This window comes from Triticum dicoccoides, chromosome 2A, assembly GCF_002162155.2.
Source record: "Triticum dicoccoides isolate Atlit2015 ecotype Zavitan chromosome 2A, WEW_v2.0, whole genome shotgun sequence".
Classification (NCBI taxonomy): domain Eukaryota; kingdom Viridiplantae; phylum Streptophyta; class Magnoliopsida; order Poales; family Poaceae; genus Triticum; species Triticum dicoccoides.
Genome location: NC_041382.1, coordinates 257,400,208 through 257,406,858, shown reverse-complemented (window position 1 = coordinate 257,406,858; position 6,651 = coordinate 257,400,208).

Here is a 6,651-nt window from a genome sequence, read left to right as displayed (position 1 = left end):
TTTGCACTAAGACTATAAATAGACCTCTCCCTCCTCCTTTCTAGGGTTATCAAAGGATTAGCTCATATTTCGTGTGAGAGCTTTGCTCATCCACTTGGTTACCTTCTCCTCGGAGATTCGAGCCTCCATCGGAGAAGATCCCCCAAGCGGATTCAAAACCCCATTTTAGGGAAGAACTCAAGACCTCCTCATGGAGCAGACCGGCTACCCTTGTATCGTCCTTAGTTGTCTGTGGATCGTGTATCTTTCCTTATGTATCCGAGGATCTAGCACATGTGTGACTTGTTCTTGTTAGTTTGAGTGTTCCTCTTGTGTTTCCCTTGTGATTTACCTCGTTTCCCTCCTCGTGTTCTTCACGGGATCCGCTCCTTTCATGAAAGATCGGCCCCTAGGGTTCCTACCCTACATCACTCGTTCTCCTGCCTCCCGTGGCCGGCTGCGATGCGACGGAGGCCTCACCGCCCCTACTACTCCCACCGCTGGCCAGGCCATCCCTCTACTCACCCACACCCCCTGTTATTCTGCGGCGACGGCAGCCTCACACCGCAGAGAACCAGTGAACCCTCATACTCCTCTACGCGTGGGCATCCACTGTCGCGTCTTCCCCGGCTCCGCGTCGTCCCCTTCCTAGGCCTCGCCATCATCCACCGCACTGGTTCTCTCAGTGCGGCGTGGTCAACGTGGTCAAGGAACAGCTTCCATCGGACGTGGGCTGTACGTGGAGAGGCTGACAGCTGGGTCCATGGCCGCAGTGAGGAAGTGCCTCCTTATTACGTGCAAAATAATTATTCCTCCACCTGATAGTGGGGACCCACCGGATGGGCCACCATATTTCGCGAAAAAAACGTTTCCCTTGACTGTTGGGACCCACCAGCTACATCTTCGCACGCAAGGAAGTGTGTCCGGGCAAAAAAATGATTCGCCCCCCTGACTGCTGGGACCCACCAGCTACATCTTCGCACGCAAGGAAGTGCCTGACAGTCGGGACCCACCTGGTCGAAGCGTACGTAGCATTGTCATTCTGGTCACGAACGTGTATGTACATACTGGTTGATGTAGAGGCGCGCACATGTCGTAGTAGAGGCGTGCACGTAGCATGTACATGTATGTACAGCGGCCAGTGTGCAAGAAAGAAAATACGACCACGTACGTACATGCGGGCAGGGTCTCGAACGCCTACTCGTGCGTACGTATGGCCATGGCTCGTGTACATGGCTGGGTCGGAACAGAGAAACAACGTCGTCATCATGTTCATGGGGAGCCAACCGGCTGGGTCGAAACAGAATGCGTCATCGTGTTCATCGGGAGGGCTTGGACGGAACAGCCGATGGAAACGAGGCGTGGCGTACCACAGAACGGAGGAAACGGCCTTGTGTTCGACCGGCCACATTCGAAACGGGATCCTCTTCATCGGGAGGGGTCTGGCGTACCGCAAAATGGAGGAAACTGACCTCGTACGGTCGAAACGGGGGTCCTATTGATCGGGAGGGGTGTGGCGTACCGCAAAACGAACGAAACAGACTTGTGTTGGAGCGCTGCGGTCGAAATGGGGGTCCTGTTCATCGGGAGGGGTGTGGTGTACCGCAAAACGGGACTCCACGGGATACTGTTCATCTCCACCGTCGACCCCCTCCAGCCTCCACGGGCTACTGTTCATCCACCGTCGACCTCCTCCAGCCTCCACCTGCGACTGTTCATCCACGGGCTCCTGTTCATCTAGCCTCCACCTTGCGCTACTCCACCGGCTACTATTCAACCAGCCCTCTCCACGGGCTCTTGTTCAACCACCCCTCCATGGGCTACTATTCATCCAGCCCTCCACCGTCTACTTTTCATCCTGCCCTCCATGGGGTGGTCCTGTTCATCCTGCCCTCCACGGGGTCCTGTTCATCCAGCCCCAACCGGCTCGATCAATCAGGGTCCTGTTCATCCAGAGGCAACACCATGGGGTCCTGTTCATCCACCCCCACTGGGAACTGTTCATCCAAACCCCCCAACAACGCTCATTGTTCATCCAGAGGCAGCATCGATTGGCTTCAGTTAGCAGCAGTAGCGAAGGAATCGCTCGATCGGGTTCAGTTAACAGCCATCGATCGATCGCTCGGGTTCAGTTGCGCGTAGCATGCAGTGCAATCGCTCAGGTTCAGTTAGAGCCCAATGCCTCACACCCACGCGCGTGCGTGTACGAGAGAAATGCGCATCGCTCGGCCCCGACCACCAACCGTAACCAGGAACACCTCGATATTTTCCTCGCCCTCACTTCTACCACGGTTTTTTCCGTCATGGACGGCCCAAAGAATGTCATGCAGCTACGTCTCCAGCCCGCCCAGGACGAAAAGCCCATTTTCTGTCATGATTTTTTGTCATAGAAGCAGGACCCCACCACATCTATGATGATACCGGGTTTTGTCACAATTATCGTCATAGAAGTGTCATAAGTATGACAGAAAAAAATTCGTTCGGCCCAAAATGTCACGGATGTGTCTTTTTTTGTAGTGTTGCCCTGCGATACTATTCATGACTCACCTCGAGTACGCATGTACGAAGAGAGAGAGAGGCCGAGCTCGATCGGCAATATGACTTAGAAGGCTTGGAGGAGGAGCACAATGTCGCAAAAGCTCGCTCGACATTCTATCAACAACAAGCTCGAAGATACCAAGGCAGAGAAGTGCGGGCCAAGACTTACAATGTTGCTGAACTCATTCTGCGCCTACTAGAGAAGAAAAAGGACAAGATCAAGCCCAAATGGGAGGGTCCCTTCATTATAGATGAAGTTCTCATTGGAGGAGCCTATCGCCTTCGTAATGCATCGGACAATCGCTTAGAGCCAAACCCTTGGAATGCTGCCAGACTCCAAAGATTCTACGCCTGAGTCCGGACTCACAGTTTGTTACCTTTTTTCTCTTTCTTCTTTTTGTTTTTATACGATTTCTATCCCGTGTTCGGATGAACCGCACACTTAAGGGGTATACATCGTTAAATGTACATACCCCCCAATACCCGGGGGCTTCTTGTCACAGAAACTTATTTTTCGAGCATCAAGATCACCGTATATATGCGTCATCTTCTCATATATGTCTTTTCTTCGCCATTATATGAACCTTTATGACTTCAGTTTTTGCCAAGATGGGTTGCTTGGCTCCTGTGCTTATGCTCTACGTTCTCGTTTGTTCGGCTAGGGCATAAAGGGAGCACCTCTGCGATTGTTACAGCCAGGTTATCCAGACGTGTACCTCAGACAAGTGAAGCCGAAAGCTAGTGTTCTTAAGGGAATAATAGGTCGGCGAACAAAAGATGAACTGCACTTGTTGCGCTGCAAGCCCCCAAAATATAACGTACTGTGATTTTTAGCATCACAACTCAAGCGTGCACAACAACGCACGCTGTCCCAGGGAAAGGAACCCTTAACGGAACTATTCTCTCTGGAAGATGTTTCTTACGATCAAATGTAATATAACATAACTCCCCGAATACAACTTGTCTGTTCAAGCAACTATGACCGGACTGCCCGGTTTCCGAACATACTTTGGTGCTTACCACCAGTAAGTATTCGAAAACACTCCAAACTTTGGATTTAGGAGGTTAAAGTGGAAGGTCTGCCATGACAATCATTTTATAATTCGGCTAGAGATACGTTTGTCGATAAAAGTACATTTACTTCGACTCGAAAACTTCCTCCTCCTCTAGACCATCTAATAAGTTGTCTAGCTTACAATCCTACTCGAAAACTTAGTGACCTTGAGCCAAAAGGGATCGGAAAATACAATTGTAAGCATGTGAACCTGGCAAAAACATATTCAGATTACAGACTTAGAGAAAAACTGGAGCATGCAAATATGTTAACGAGTAGGCATGTTCACGAGCTCGATGCACTCACTACAGAGCATGACATGACAAACTAAGAATACACCCATGAAGAATACATATTATATAAGCTATACATGGCAAGAACAACAACATAGCATGCACGGATCAACAACAACATCCTCGGCAAAATCGCTAACAAGTACACAATCTACCAGGATTCACGAAATAGCAAAAGTAGAGCTCGATTGACTCAAGCTAGGGTGCTCCATAAATGCAAACAAAGACATGGATGGATAGAGGACCACAATGTTAACAAATCATCCTTACTGATCATCCTCAAAAGAGGCATGGATCACTAGGAAATAACATGAACATATGGCATATTGATAAAAACAGATCAAGGACTTAGAGAAATTCTAAGTCCCTGAAATCAGCATTAACGAATGCACTACTTTGCAAGCTTGTGCTAGTCACCACACATGTCACAAAAATACATGGTAAGCACCTCTGTAAAGATGGCATGGCATATAACAAAACTCATGTAAAACTCAGGAGCATATCATGCACACATAAATCATGGCAAAAATGACAAATAGCTATTTGATGCAGCAGATCTGACAATTATCTCAAATAGCTCTTTTCCAACAGCATTTCGGGCATCAAGATGAGCTCAAAAGAAAATGATGCAATGAGATGAAATGATATACTCTCATAGGCGAACATTTTGATATGCTACATGCACGAATCGGAGCTACGAGTGCAAAGTTGTGATGCGATGAATATGGGCATAAAATACTGGAATCTGGGGACTTAGTGAAATTTTAGGAAAAAATAGTGAGCGCTAGATAGCTACGGGGCGCAGTGGGCAAAGGATAGCGGGATCTCACCCCGTGGGCTCAGCCCAACTGCGGAAGAGGGAGGAGGCCGGCGGGGACTGGGCCTTCCTGGACTACGCAGGGCCCACGAGGCGCAAGGGCGTCCTCCTCCTTGATCCCGCCTGGATCAAGGGAGGCAGGGGCGGCGGCGGCGCCGTTCGCCGGTGAGGCAGCGGCAAGGAGGGGCGGAGGAGGCCGGCGAAGGCCGGGAATGAGCGGATCCGGGTGTGGGGTCCCCGGATCCGGCGACGGACGAGGTCGGGGAGGACCACGACGAGCTCGGCGGCGGCCCTGCAAAACAATGGCGGCGGCGGCGCGGGCTTAGAGGAGAGGGAGAGCAGGGGAGAAAAGGAGGGGAAGAGGAGGCGCGGGGCACTGCCTGGACGAGGGCGCGACGACGGCGGAACTCCGGTGGCCGGAGCGGTGACGAGAGGCGGCGAGGTATGGTGGCCGGCGGCGAGGTACGAGGCGGCGGCGGGGAACTCCGGCGGAGGTCCGGCGGGACGGCGCGGCGCGGATCTCCTCGGGCCTGGCGCGGCTCGGGGTGGGCCGGAGACGGGCTCCGCGGGCCTGGCGGCGAAGTGGGGCGCGGGAGGACACATGTCAGCTCCGGATTGGACGAAGGCGGCGACGGACATGTACGGGCAGTGGGAAAAATGTCCGGCGGCGCGGAGGGAGTTGGATCTAGGGTTTCATCTGCGCGAATTTCGGAGGGGATCACATATTTATAGGTAGAGGGAGCTAGGAGAGTCCAAATGAGGTGTGGTTTTCGGCCACGCGATCGTGATCGAACGACCGAGATGATGGAGGGGGTTTAGGTGGGTTTTGGGCCACTTTGGAAGGGTGTTGGGCTGCAACGCACACGAGGCCTTCTCGGTCCCTCGGTTAACCGTTGGAGTATCAAACGAAGTCCAAATGGCACGAAACTTGACAGGCGGTCTACCGGTAGTAAACCAAGGCCGCTTGGCAAGTCTCGGTCCAATTCGGAAATGTTTAATCCCCACACACGAAAGAAAGGTAGAAATGACCACCGGAGGAGAACGAAGCGCCGGAATGCAAAACGGACAACGGGGAAAATGCTCGGATGCATGAGACGAACATGTATGCAAATGAAAACACATGATGACATGATATGCAATGCATGACACGCAAGCAAAGACAACACAACAACAGCAAATAACTAGACGACACCTGGCACATCGGTCTCGGGGCGTTACAACACTCCACCACTACGAGAGGATCTCGTCCCGAGATCTAGAATGGCACCGGAGGGACAACGAAAAAGAAAGAGAAGAGGTAAAACTAAGTTGCTCCTTTGACAAACGAGTGAAACCAAAGAACCTTGAAAAGGTTAAGCCATATCGAGAAAAGAATACAATGGAGATAAATGAAGTTGAAAGCACTCCGGTAGGGAAGAGGAAACAAGGAATTACAAATTCGGACAACACTTCGGTTGAAAAGAGATGAAAGACTTGATAAAGTGAAAGAGCTTGAGCAAAGGGGCACAACACTCCAGTTAAAAGGATAAGCATGACAAGGACAAGAGGAAGGTTTGAAGAGAGCAGCAACACAATTCCTCCGGGAGAGAGAAATAGAAGATAGATGATTAAAATAAAAGAATGGAGAAGAAAATGCCAACTTCTGCCACAAAAGAGTTTGAAAAGGCATCTTTAGGAGAAGGGTCGAACGGAGTTGTTGGAACACCAACAACGAAAAGAATACGCTTGATATGGTCTTATGGAACGTCTCAAATTATGAGGTGACAGCCTGCCACTCCCGGGAAAAAAAATTGGATTGGAATGAACAAGGAGACGAGAAAGTATTTCACCGGGAGGATAAAGAAGAACTTGGGTCCTTTATAAGCACCATGGATAGCAACAATCCTCAGGGAAGGCTTTTGGTGAAATATAACCCAAGATAACTCCAACGAAGAGGTTGATGGATTTAAAATACCTCATACCTGATAACT